At 41.6% G+C, this 13,297-nt stretch overlaps 1 protein-coding gene across 16 annotated transcripts in view; it reads right to left on the bottom strand.

Moving 5' to 3' along the window:
* The window catches only part of ZNF19 (zinc finger protein 19), a 111,410-nt gene that overhangs the window by 75,098 nt on the left and 23,015 nt on the right, over positions 1–13,297 (bottom strand). The gene's annotated exons all lie outside the window — the stretch shown is intronic.

Below are 13,297 nucleotides of genomic sequence, written 5' to 3'. Positions count from 1 at the left end.
AAGTTTTTAAATTACTTTTAATTAAAATTATATTCTTTTCAGCTTGTGAATAGTAGTTATAGGGAGAAATGAGAAGGTAGAATCAGATTTTTGTGCAAAATCTGTCACTGAATAGTATGTAACATCTTTCTTAAAAGAATAGCTTATAATTTTTCTATGTAAATATAAAGCAAAACATAAGTTAATTTCTCTGAGTATGCATATTATAACGACTCTATTGAATTACTTTCACAGACTAGCAAAGCTAAATTAAAAATAAACATATGTAAGTGACATAGGCCACCAGTATACGTCTGGTCAGTATTAGTGGGGGATCCCCAATACCCTGGCATTTCTATTGAGGGCTAGGCCCCTCTCCTGCATAAATATTCCTGTTCATTCAGAGAAAGACTATTTTCTAAAAGCAGTACTGAGGAAAAAGTAAGGACAGATAATCAAAGCAAGGATATTGAATATAGGATTAAGTTAAAGGATTTCTTCATTCATCTCATACATTTGATGGGCATGCCAAGGAATGTTCAAGGTGCTGTGGATATAGCAGCCAACATCATAGGCAAAGCCCCTCCTTTCATGAAGCTTCTATTTCGGTCTGTTGGGGAGTGGAGGAATAAACAATAAATACATGTCAGATGGTGATAAGTACTGTGGGGAAGAATAAAGCTGGGTAAGTGTTTGGGAGGTGAGGGAGAGTAATGTTTTAAAGAGGGCAATAAGGAATATCTTTGCTGAGAAAGTGGTATTTGAGCAGAGGCATTTGTGAAGCAGAGATCTGGGACAAAGTGCCCCAGTAAATGCCAATGTCAATATGGACAGGATCCATCAGGGTCCAGTGAGAACCTGTTATATGCTTGGTAGTATGCTGAGTGTTGTGGAGGATAAATATGTACAGATGTTACAGAAAGAACAGTATGACCAAGAGGTTATGTGCTCATAAACATGTGGGCTCTAGAACTGGGTTGTCTGGGTGACTCTGCTGTTACCAGTTGGGTGACCTCAGCAAGTCTCTCAACATCTTATGTCTCAGTTCCCTTAACTGTAGGGTGGGTATAATAATAGCAGTACTGACTCCTTGGAGTTGCCAGGATAGCTAATGAGTTGATATACAGAACCTGTTTAGAAAGCATCTGGTGCTCATTACTGCAAGCTGTGAATATCTTGGTAACAACACTGGTCTCAGCTCTCAAGGATTGTCTTTCAACATTTCTGGTAACATCCTTATTAAGGTGAAGTTTAACAGCAGATCAAAAACCCTTTATTTAAGGCATTTCTTATCATGATACCATTAGGAAATTGATAATTTTCTGACATTCTAGTTTTTCAATATCAGTAGTTCTCAACCAGAGGTGACTCTGCCTCACAAGGGACATGTGGCAACATCCAGAGACATTTCTGGTTGTCACACTTTGCAGAGGGGGCATTTCTGGCACCTAGTGGGGAAGGGCCTGAAATACTGCTAAACCTACAATGTACAGGAAAGCCCTCCCTTAACTAATACATGATTAACACATGAAGGACAAAGAGCTGAAGATTCAAATAAATTTCTCTTCCACCTTCATTCAATTACATTCAGTCTCACTCAAATGGGACACCAGCAGGCCAAGTGTTATGACTGCAGTGATGTTATAACCTGGGCTCATTTGAGACCCAGTCAAGTGATCTCAAAGGGAGAAGTGGTAGACACATTACAACAACAAGAATAGCACCATAGAAGTCTGACATGAGGAAGTGACCGCAGCCAGGCTTCCAGAGACCAGCCAGTCATTCACGGGCCAATCTATGCCTTAACTGATCTTCACTCATGTCGACCCTAATTCAGTTAGCTGTGGCTTGAAGAGGAGAGTTTAAAGGCACAAAACAAGGTCACACAGGGCCTTGGGCAAGACGGGCAGATGAATGAAGCCAGACACAGACTCTGTGCTAGACAAATGAATTGTCTAACGTTTATGGGAACAGAAGACACACTGACAGTTGTCAAAAAGTTCCATAGGCACCACGGAATTTAAACCACAATACCTCATCACTACCACCATCACCACCCCTAACCAACAAGCCTTCTGAGATGTTTTTCCCCCTAATTGCCACCCCCACCATGAAATGTTAATACCACTAACACATGGTGTGTCTATTTTTTTATGGTGGCCCTTTGGAGGGTCCAAAGCACCGTAATATTTACTCATTTTTCTGCCTCCCCCTAAACCACTTTTTGCTGCTGCTAAGTCGCTTCAGTCGTGTCCAGCTCTGTGCGATCCCATAGACGGCAGCCCACCAGGCTCCCCCGTCCCTGGGATTCTCCAGGCAAGAACACTGGAGTGGGTTGCCATTTCCTTCTCCAATGCATGAAAGTGAAAACTGAAAGTGAAGTCGCTCAGTCGTGTCCGACTCTTAGCAACCTCATGGACTGCAGCCTACCAGGCTGCTCCATCCATGGGATTTTCCAGGCAAGAATACTGGAGTGGGGTGCCATTGCCTTCTCCAAAACCACTTTTTACACCCATGGTAATTTTGATCTTCACTGAGAATGCATGCTTTAGACCACTGTCCCAATATTTTTAAAGCTCCATTCCATGTAGCTCCTCTCTTTATTTCCTCATCATATCTTTTCATTTGTCATCTCCCCAAACTATCTTCCTTGTGCTCACCAATGATAGCTGTACCTTGCTCAATAATGACTGAATATGGTTTTGAAAAATAACACATATAAGAACAATTTGTAAACTGTAAAGACCATGAAAATTTTGGTTAGCAGTAGTAGTAAAATAATAATACAAGTAATTCTGACTGTTGTCCTCCCTGCCAGCCCTAATCCTAATCATTTGGGGATGGTCCGGCTTTCCTTACCAGTTCTCACATCGACTTCTTATGGTCCTGGAAGAACAATAAGGAAGCCAGTTTACGGTCTGTTTGTTTTTTAAGTTTATAACAAGAGTTGGTAACAAATGGAATAGGCACATGAAATAGGTTCATAAAGAATGAGGAGCGTTTCAGAAAATAGTAGCTATTGCTCTACCCTAAATCAATGTGAATCTAAATGGCTAACTGCAGATCATTTAAACATGTTGAATGAAAAGAAAAGTTCCTACCATTTTATATGGCAGTGAGGTGAATGACCCAACCTAAACCAAACTGTAAGACCTTAGCAGATGCAATACACACACACCACTCAAGATGCAAATAAGCTTGAAAAAGTTGACTACACTAAATTTAACTGAGTATTCAAATGTGAGACCCTCAGAGCTTCAAATATGTTAATATGCATATTAAGAAGGGATTGGAGTATACAGCAGTTCTCCCAAACTTCTTTGACCAAGGAAGTTTTCTCCTGTTAACATCTGTCAGGGGAATGTTTTGAGAAAGACCAGTTAGAGAAATGCTGAATTGTCTTCAGCCACCATAACTCTGGATGGCCCCAACACTCGGGCTTCAACTTGCCTCCTGCCAAGCCCAAGCAGGCAAAAGCTGAATGGAGAAAATCACAGGAGGGCAGCTTAGTTCACAAAGAATTAGAATCACCTCCATCAGTTTATGGTCACTTCAACACTCACTTGCAACCTTGCAACCCTTTTCCTCCTCTCCAGAAGAACTTCCCACAACCATCTTCTGACCACATGCCTTCCCCTCCTTCCCAAGAGAAAGGAAAACCATCAGATACCAATTTCTCAACCACTCTGTACAAATAACCAAACCCCCCTTAGCATTCTGTCTTCATTCTTATCTTGGGTTACAATATAGATGTTAGTCTATCTCCTGTTAAGACCATCATAGTTTTGTATTTCAGCCCCTTCTCACCTTTTTAAGAACTATATATTTTTATTATTCACTGCCTCTCTTCTGAACTCAGTTTCTCTTCAACTGAATCCTTCTCTCTGGCTTTTAACTTACTCAAGTCTCTACCATCTTGGAAAAACTCTCCCTCATTCCCACATCCTTAACCGAACACTGGCCCCTCTGTCAGCACCTTCACAGCCAAACTTCTCTAAAGAATTATCTGCATTCATTGACTTTATTTTCTTACCTTCTACTTCCTCCTCAACTCACTTCAATCTGGATTTTTCCTCCTTCTCTAAACAACTCTAACAACAAAAATTAAATTCCATTTTGCTCACTCAACCCTATGAACACTTTCCAATTTTCATTTGATTTGAACTCTCAGCAACAATTGACTTTATTGACTATTTCATCCCCTGGAGAAGGGAAAGGCTACCCACTCCAATATTCTGACCTGGGGAATTCCACGGGCTGAATAGTCCCTAGGGTCGCAAACAGCTGGACATGACTGAGGGACTTTCACTTTTACTTTGCTTGAAATCAGTCAGTTCAGTCATTCAGTCATGTCCAACTCTTTACAATCCCATGGACTGCAGCATGCCAGGCTTCCCTGTCCATCACCAACTCCGAGAGCTTGCTCAAACTCATGTCCATTGAGTCAGTGATGCCATCTAACCATCTCATCCTCTGTCATCCCCTTCTCCTCCTGCCTTCAATCTTTCCCAGCATCAGGGTCTTTCCCAATGAGTCAGTTCTTCTCATCAGGTGGCCAAAATATTGGAGCTTCAGTTTCAGCATCACTCCTTCCAATGAATATTCAGGACTAATTTCCTTTAGGATTGACTGGTTATATCTTCCTGAAGCCCAAGGGACTCTGAAGAGTCTTCTCCAACACCACAGTTCAAAAACATCAATTCTTTGGTGCTCAGCTTTCAACTCTCACATCCATACATGATTACTGGAAAAACCACAGCTTTGACTAGATGGACCTTTGTTGGCAAAGTAATGTCTCTGCTTTTTAGTATGCTGTCTAGGTTGGTCATAGCTTTTCTTCCAAGGAGCAAGCATCTTTTAATTTCATGGCTATACTTACCATCTGCAGTGATTTTGGAGCCCAAGAAAATAAAGTCTGTCACTGTTTCCATTGTTTCCCCATCTATTTGCCATGAAGTGACAGGACCCGATGCCATGTTCCTTGTTTTTTGAATGTTGAGTTTTAAGCTAGCATTTTCACTCTCCTCTTTTACTTTCATCAAGAGTCTCTTTAGCTCTTCTTAGCTTCTACCATAAGGATGGTGTCATCTACATATTTGAGGCTATTGATATTTCTCCCAGAAATCTTGATTCCAGCTTGCGCTTCATCCAGCCCAGCATCTCACATGATAAACTCAGCATATAAGTTAAATAACCAGGGTGACAATATACAGCCTTGACATACTCCTTTCCTGATTTGGAACCAGTCCATTGTTCCATGTCCGGTTCTAACTGTTGTTTCTTGACCTGCATATAGATTTCTTAGGAGGCAGGTAAGGTGGTCTGGTATTCCCATCTCTTGAAGAATTTTCCACAGTTTGTTGTGATCCACACAGTCAAAGGCTTTGGCATAGTCAATAAAGCAGAAAAAGTGAAAATCAAAGTCGTTCAGTTGTGTCTGACTCTTTGCGACCCCATGGACTATACAGTCCATGGAATTTTCCAGGCCAGAATACTGGAGTGGGTAGCTGTTCCCTTCTCCAAGGTATCTTCCCAACCCAGAAATCGAATCCAGGTCTCCCACATTGCAGGCAGATTCTTTACCAGTAAAGCAGAGGTAGATGTTTTTCTGGAATGCTCTTGCTTTTTCTATGATCCAGGGAATGTTGGTAATTTGATCTCTGGTTTCTTTGCCTTTTCTAAACCCAGCTTGACCTGGAAGTTCTCAGGTCATGTACTGTTGAAGCCTAGCTTGGAAAATTTTGAGCATCATTTTGCTAGCGTGTGAGATGACTGCAATTGTGTGGTAGTTTGAACATTCTTTGGCATTGCCTTTCTTTGCGAAAGAAAGAAATGAGAACTGACCTTTTCCAGTCCTGTGGCCACTGCTGAGTTTTCCAAATTTGCTAGCATATTGAGTGCAGCAATTTCACAGCATCATCTTTTAGGATTTGAAACAGCTCAGCTGTAGTTCTATCACCTCCACTAGCTTTGTTCATAGTGATGCTTCCCAAGGCCCCTTTGACTTCACACTCCAGGACGTCTCACTCTAGGTGAGTCCATTCTAAAGGAGATCAGCCCTGGGTGTTCTTTGGAAGGAATGATGCTAAAGCTGAAACTCCAGTACTTTGGCCACCTCATGCAGAGAGTTGACTCATTGGAAAAGACTCTGATGCTGGGAGGGATTGGGGGCAGGAGGAAAAGGGGACGACAGAGGATGAGATAGCTGGATGGCATCACCGACTTGATGGACGTGAGTTTGAGTGAACTCCAGGAGTTGATGATGGACAGGGAGGCCTGGCGTGCTGCAATTCATGGGGTCGCAAAGAGTTGGACATGACTGAGCAACTGAACTGAACTGAACTGAGGTGAGTGATCACACCATCATGGTTATCTGGGTCATTAAGATCTTTTTTGTATAGTTCTGTGTATTCTTGCCACCTCTTCTTAATATCTTCTGCTTCTGTTAGGTCCATACCATTTCTGTCCTTTATTAAGCCCATCTTTGCATGAAATGTTCCCTTGTATCTCTAATTTTCTTGAAGAGATCTCTAGTCTTTCCCATTCTATCTTTTTCCTCTATTGTTTTGCGTTGATCACTTAGGAAGGCTTTCTAATGTCTCCTTGCTATTCTTTGGAACTCTGATATATATATCTCCTTGAAATACTATGCTAGTTTTCCTCTGGCCCCTTCTCAGTTTTTTGTAGAAATTTTCTCTTTTATCTAGCTGTTAAATGTTGCAGTTACTTAACATAGACTCAGCACAGATTCTCTTCTCTCTTCACTGTATGCTTTCTCTTAAGACTATCTCAACCATGCCCACAATTTTAAAAACCACCTATATACAGATGACCCACAAATGTATATTCTCCAGCGGAGACTTCTCTGAGTTCTATATCTGAAGTCCAACCACCAATTCAACATATCTTGAACATCTCAGAAGATACCTCAGACTCAACATGTCCAAACACTGTGTTCATGAGTTTCCCTTCCACCTTCAATTACGGCACATATCATCTCTCCTGGGTCTCCTTTCCACGTTTTCAACCCGCTACCATATCAAAAACCTGGACTTTGCCCTTGACTTCTCCTGCTGATCAATGCTACCTCATCAACATGTCTTAAGTTCATGTACATCTCCTTCCCGCCGAAGCTTCTCTGCACTACTTTGTCCATGCCACCATCATCTCCTTCCTGAACCACTGACTGGTCTTCCTGCCTCCAATGCTGCACACATCAATCCAATACCTACACTGTTATTGAAAACTCAGAAAGTCCAGATTCCTTAGTAGAGTTTAGGAAGCCTTCCTGATCTGTCCCCTCACATCCCTCTCTAGTAACCCCCTCTTAGACTTGACTTCCCCCATCTCATATTTGAAGTTCTACCAGTGTACCACATACATGTCTGGATTTTAAATCATGCTGCTTCTCCCACCTGGAATATCCTGTTCTGTTCCACCTTCAACTTTTCTGGCTCGTTTTTTTGTTTTTTGTTTTTTTTTTATCCCTCAGTCCTCAACTGAAATAGATCCTCTGGAATTTTTCCTGGTTGAACCTTAAGCCTCTGAGTACAACTTTTACAGGCTTTCTTTCTATTCAAGTGTTTATCACATTGTAATAAAACCTCCCAATTTGAGCTCTTTTAGGGTAAGGTCTATCTTATTCACTGTGGTATAACCAAGGTCTAGTACAGTTCCCAGCATCTAGAAGGCACTCAATAAATAAATACCTGTTTATTTAATGAAACCTTGATCTCAGCCTCATTACGTGTAAAGGGATCATTCTTTACGTAATACTTTTTAAAAGGCCAATCATGAAACACAGTGACATATTTAAAGATTCAGATAAGAAATAACCAACATTTAAGAGTTTCCTGTCAGAGAGAAATAAGGGAAGTTGAATCTTAAAGTCAACAGCTCTGAAGTGTTAGGTCAAGTGAGGTGGCAGGTAGCAGGGTAGATGAAACAGAGGTTCAAAAATTAAGTTGACTTGTATTTTTAGTAGTGATATTATCATAGGAAGAGAAGCTGAAAATTATGCTGGTTGTCTAATGAGCTGCATGTGTTCACAGAATGTAACATATGAACTAATCAATCGCTCCTGGAAGCATTTGGCAAATACTTGCTTAGCGATTACCTTCCAACTGCTTTTTAGCCAAATCTCTAAGCAGAAAATTCATGGCTTCTTTTTTTATTGCTTCTCCACCTTCACAATGGCAAAGTTTGGTTTTAGGAATGGCTTAGGGGAATACAGTCCTCTTTGATTCTTTCTTTTCTTTCACTTTCTACATCCTGTCCATCAGCAAATCCTATTAGCTTGACTTCCAAAATATACCCTGAATCAGGTCACCTCTCATCATCTCCAATGATAATGTTCATCCAAACCAACCTCAAATCTCACCTGAACTGCTGTAAGAACCCCCTACCAGGTCTCTTCCTGCCTGCCTTCATGGTTTGCCTCCAATTTAATAACCAGAATGACCTATCTTAAGAGTAAATTAATGTCAATTCTCTGCATAAAGTCCTCCAGTAAATTATAGCCCAGGTGACTGTAAAAGCAAAATGGAGAAATAAGTTGTTAAATTCATACATGTAATATTATTCAGAAATAAAAAGGAATAAACTACTGATACATGTAACATGGATGCCTCACAAAAGCATCAGGTTAAATGAAAGAACTTTCACATGAAAGAGTTCATGTAATATATAATGTCCTAATTTGTACATACTCTATAATGTCTTAATGTGTACAGTTCTAAGCCAGGAAAAAAACTAATAAATGGTAGGAAAAAAATCATAACGGCGGTTGCCTCTGGGGGCAGAGAGGTGGTGGTGACTGACTGGGAAGAGACATGAGGGAACTTTGTTGTGTGATGGAAATGTTTCATATCAGGATAGAGGAGTTTGGGTTGCACAGGTGCATGAATATACCAAAACTCAATGATTATACTCTTAAGATTTATGTACTTCATTGTATGCAAATTTAATCTCACAAGAAAAAAACTGTAAACAAATATGAAATTCTAGTTAATGATATACATGCTGGAGAATTTAGAAGTTACTGACATCAGTAACTCTGCACTTTATCCAAAAATACCTCAGAGTGATTGATAGACAAATAGGGCAGATATATGATACAACAGCTATAACAAAATGTTAATGGTAGAATCTTGGTAAGGAGAGTATGGGTATTCACTGTCAAAATTCTTTCAACTCTGCTGTTTAGAATTTTTCACACTAAAAAGTGATGGGGAGATAAAACTTCCTAAGGTGACCACACTTCTGGAATGGCAGTGTGAGAAGCTCATCTCCCCACTGAAACAAACATTTAACTAGTGAAAATCATTTTTTTTAAACAATCATTTATAATTTCTGGATATTGTCCTAAGAGTATACAGAAAATGAAGAAACATTTATTCAAGAAAGTTTGGTAAATCCTGATAAGAATAGGAAGAGTCTATGGTATTTGAGCCACTTCTCTGATCCTATCTCCTCTCAGCTCAGTATGACAGAAGTTCTACTTCAAGCAGGGAGGTCAAAGAAGACAGGGCTCCCTTCCCCCTCAGCTCCTAGTCTGTGACTATGGATTCCACCCAAGGAAGAGCAGGTGGCCAGCATATCATCCCTGTTTCAGGCAGGAACCTGGAGTGGGACTCCCGTCCAAATTCCAGGTCCCACTCATAGGGTGGAAGCTAGCCACTAAAAGCTGAGAATATTGGGTCCCAACTTCCCCCAACTACCCCAACTCACTCAAAAGTTCTGTGGCAGCAGGGCAAGCCAAAAAGACTAGGGCTACCATGCACATCCAATGCCCTACTCATGGAGCAAGACAGGTTTATCATTTAGCAGTGGACCATGGTCCTCACTCCCACATTACTCTGATGCGATAGTACAGTTTCTGCTTAGGGGATGGGGGAGAGGAAGGCCATAAGAACAGAGAATTCAGCAGCTCTCCCTAAGAGGACATAACGTTACTGGGAAGACAACATGGGATGTTGTCAAAATCAATGGAGATTTTGGTGGTAAACAGTTAAGAGGAGTCTCTAAGATGATGCTTAGAGAAGGCAATGGCAACGCACTCCAGTACTCTTGCCTGGAAAATCCCATGGACGGAGGAACCTGGTAGGCTGTGGTCCATGGGGTCGCAAAGAGTTGGACACGACTGAGCAACTTCACTTTCACTTTTCACTTTCATGAATTAGAAAAGGGAATGGCAACCCACTCCAGTGTTCTTTCTTGCCTGGAGAATCCCAGAGACAGGGGAGCCTGGTGGGCTGTCGTCTATGGGCTGCACAGAGTTGTACACGACTGAAGCAACTCAGCAGCAGCAGCAGCTAAGATGCTTTAAACCAGTAGCAGCAAACAAAATGGTAGTAGAGGCTCTTCTACTCTCTAGAAGTTTAAGAGAGTAAAGCGGGGAAAAAGACAGATAAGAAGAGCCCTTCTGAGCTCAGAGCAGTAAACAAAGGGGCCTGACTTTAGTTATATTAAACTGTGGAACAACTTATGCCCCAGACTTTGTCAAAAACAATAGAGTAATGAGTTAGCAACTACTGGAGACTTAAGGCTGTGAGTGTTACAATCAAGTCAGATCAACTAGTAGCTTAACAGGGAGACCAGGGAAACAGACAAAATACTGCTAAAACTAATATAATCCCTGGTGGTCAGAGAGACTTTGCACATGATCAAAATGTCACTCTTTGAGGAGTAACATCAGAGATTGCACACTGGGGAAAAGAGATTTCTGTGAACTGTTCCAGCCAAGTCATTGAAGAAATAAATAAGAAAATAAGCCCCAGGTAAGACAGGGGTCAAAATCCAGAGTTGCTACAATATGTTATTATAACAGTTCAGTTTTCAACAAAAAAAAATCACGAGACATGCAAAGAAACAGGAAGTGTGACCCATGACAAGAAGAAAACAAAGAGTAGGCTCTAGAAACTGCTTTGGTGGGGGCCTAGATGTTGAACTTAACAAAAATTTCAAAGCCCCCCTATTGTAAATATGTTCAAAGAATTAAAGGACATTATATTTGAGGAATTAAAGGAAAGTATAAAGGCGATCAGTCCTGAGTATTCATTGGAAGGACTGATCTTGAAGCTGAAACTCCAATACTTTTGTCCACCTGATGTGAAGAGCTGACTCACTGGAAAAGACCCTGATGCTGGGAAAGATTGAGGGCAGGAGGAGAAGGGGATGACAGAGGATGAGATGGTTATGAGAGGGTAACAGGTAGGAAGGCCAGGGGTCTCCAAACAGAGGAAATAGGCTGCAAGTGTCAAACATTTTTATCTCTCTTAAGTGGCAGGAGAAAACAAACTAGCAATATTTTTTTCCTTCTATACAAATTTAAAAGGAGGTTTCTCTTAAAATACTGTGTTGCCATAATGACACCTGGTTTCACCTGAAGTTAACTATTCTCAAATCTTGAGTTAACCAATGCATTTTTCTTATGGAAATGTTTGTCTGAAGCTACGTTAATGTACTATGCATTTACCCCAGACTTTGTCTTCAAGTCAGTTCCACCTAATGGCTCAGAACCTACTTGACAAACCAGTATGTTATACTCAGATATTGTTCCCCTAATCTATGTAAACCAAACTATTTGTATGGTAATCTGCCCTTCTACAAGATTCAAGTCAATCATTTTATGGCCCAGGATGAATCATCTGGTGCCAAGATTATCCCAAAATGCATCTTCTGGATCGGGGGGCCTGGTGCCATTCTGAGTTTAAAGACATTCCTTTCTTTCATTAACAGACTGCTAGTGACTATATAACATCCTGCTGAAGACTAGCAGGGGGGTACTCTTTCTGCCCTCTTCTGATGCCTATGTCAGAAGCTTTCTCTATCTCCTTTATACTTTAATAAAACTTTATTACACAAAAGCTCTGAGCAATCAAGCCTCGTCTCTGGCCCCAGATTGAATCCTTCTCCTCCGGAGGCCAAGAATCCCGGCGTCTTTTCATTCAGCAACAACCTTTCATCTTGGGGGCTCGTCAGGATCCTTTAGGACAAGTTAAGGACGCTTGGAGCTCTAGTTCTTTGTTCTCCTAGCGAACACATTTTCTGCTGTACTTTACTAACTCTACAGTGTGCTTGAGTGAATGAATGAAACGCCCTGCATGAAGCAAGTGAGGAGCCCTGCTCTGCGGTTCCACGGTGATCCCATACAGCTTCTGGCAGAAACCTGTTGGGGGTTTATACCAACCTGCCAATGTCAAGAGGCACCAAATGTCTCCTTCGGGAACCAACCAGAAATGGGCAAAGTGTGTGGACCGAACTCTCCTTTCTCGGTCAAACTTTTCAGTCTCTTTGACCATTTCATAACTCCTTGGGAATTAGAAGTACTAACCTAATCTATCGGACCATAGGGACTTTCAAGGGACTTGTGATCTATGCTGTTACTGTGTACTGTGACTTAGGTCCAAAACTTGGATTGGTAGTCAGGAAGTGCCTAGCCTCGCTGGGAATTAAAAGTTCGGAAGCTAGGTGGAGCTCTAGCTCCCAGAGTATCTCTGAGGTTAAAGGTTACTCAGATTGGAACTGCAACGGGTTTTTTCCTTTGGTATCAATGGTTCTTCGTGGACCAGAGGAGGCTCTTATACTGGTGTGGTGACACTTGGAAGGAACATCTCAGTATTATGTTTGTATTGGTCTTATTGTGGTCAGGAATATATTCAGGGTCGTGCACAGGCACTCAGGTGACGAATGTTTCCCCCAGCAGTTTAGCCTGGGAGGTATTCCGGAAGGTTACTCTGATTGCACCCCAGCTGGTATCAGAGGCAAGCAAGGTTTTAATGGTGAAGAGCTGGACGTCAGTCAGGCATGCCATCAGGTCTACTCCTGCTGCATCCCCACCCCGTCTCAGTGGTAGAACCAGGAGGGACGAGTATGACGCCTGCATCAGTCATGCAGGGACAGACTAAGTCTGACCAGGAAGGAAAAGCTTTTGTTGTAAAGTCTGTCTACACCCCCATCTAGAGCAGGGAGGGATGCCTCCAGTAGAAAGATGGCGCTGGTCGCTTTTTTTCTCTCTTACAGATGGGAGCTAACAATTCCAGCCTCACTCCTTTGAACTGTATCTTGAAAAACTGGGATAGATTTGATCTCCAGGGCTTAAAGAAGACACACCTGGTCTTCCTATGTGATACTGCATGGCCGCAGTACCCACTGGAGGACGGCAAACGGTGGCCAGTTGGAGGGTCTCTTAACTATAATACTGTTTTACAATTAGACCGGTTCTGAAGAAAATGAGGGAAAAGTGATCTTAAAAGATAGATTTCTCACTCAGTCAGCTCCAGATATCCACCGTAAGCTATTAAAACGGGTGTATGGA

This window comes from Bos grunniens, chromosome 18 (assembly GCF_055505025.1).
Source record: "Bos grunniens cultivar Pamir isolate PY7600 chromosome 18, Bosgru_T2T1.0, whole genome shotgun sequence".
NCBI classification, from domain to species: domain Eukaryota; kingdom Metazoa; phylum Chordata; class Mammalia; order Artiodactyla; family Bovidae; genus Bos; species Bos grunniens.
This window is presented reverse-complemented; position numbering and strand designations above follow the sequence as displayed.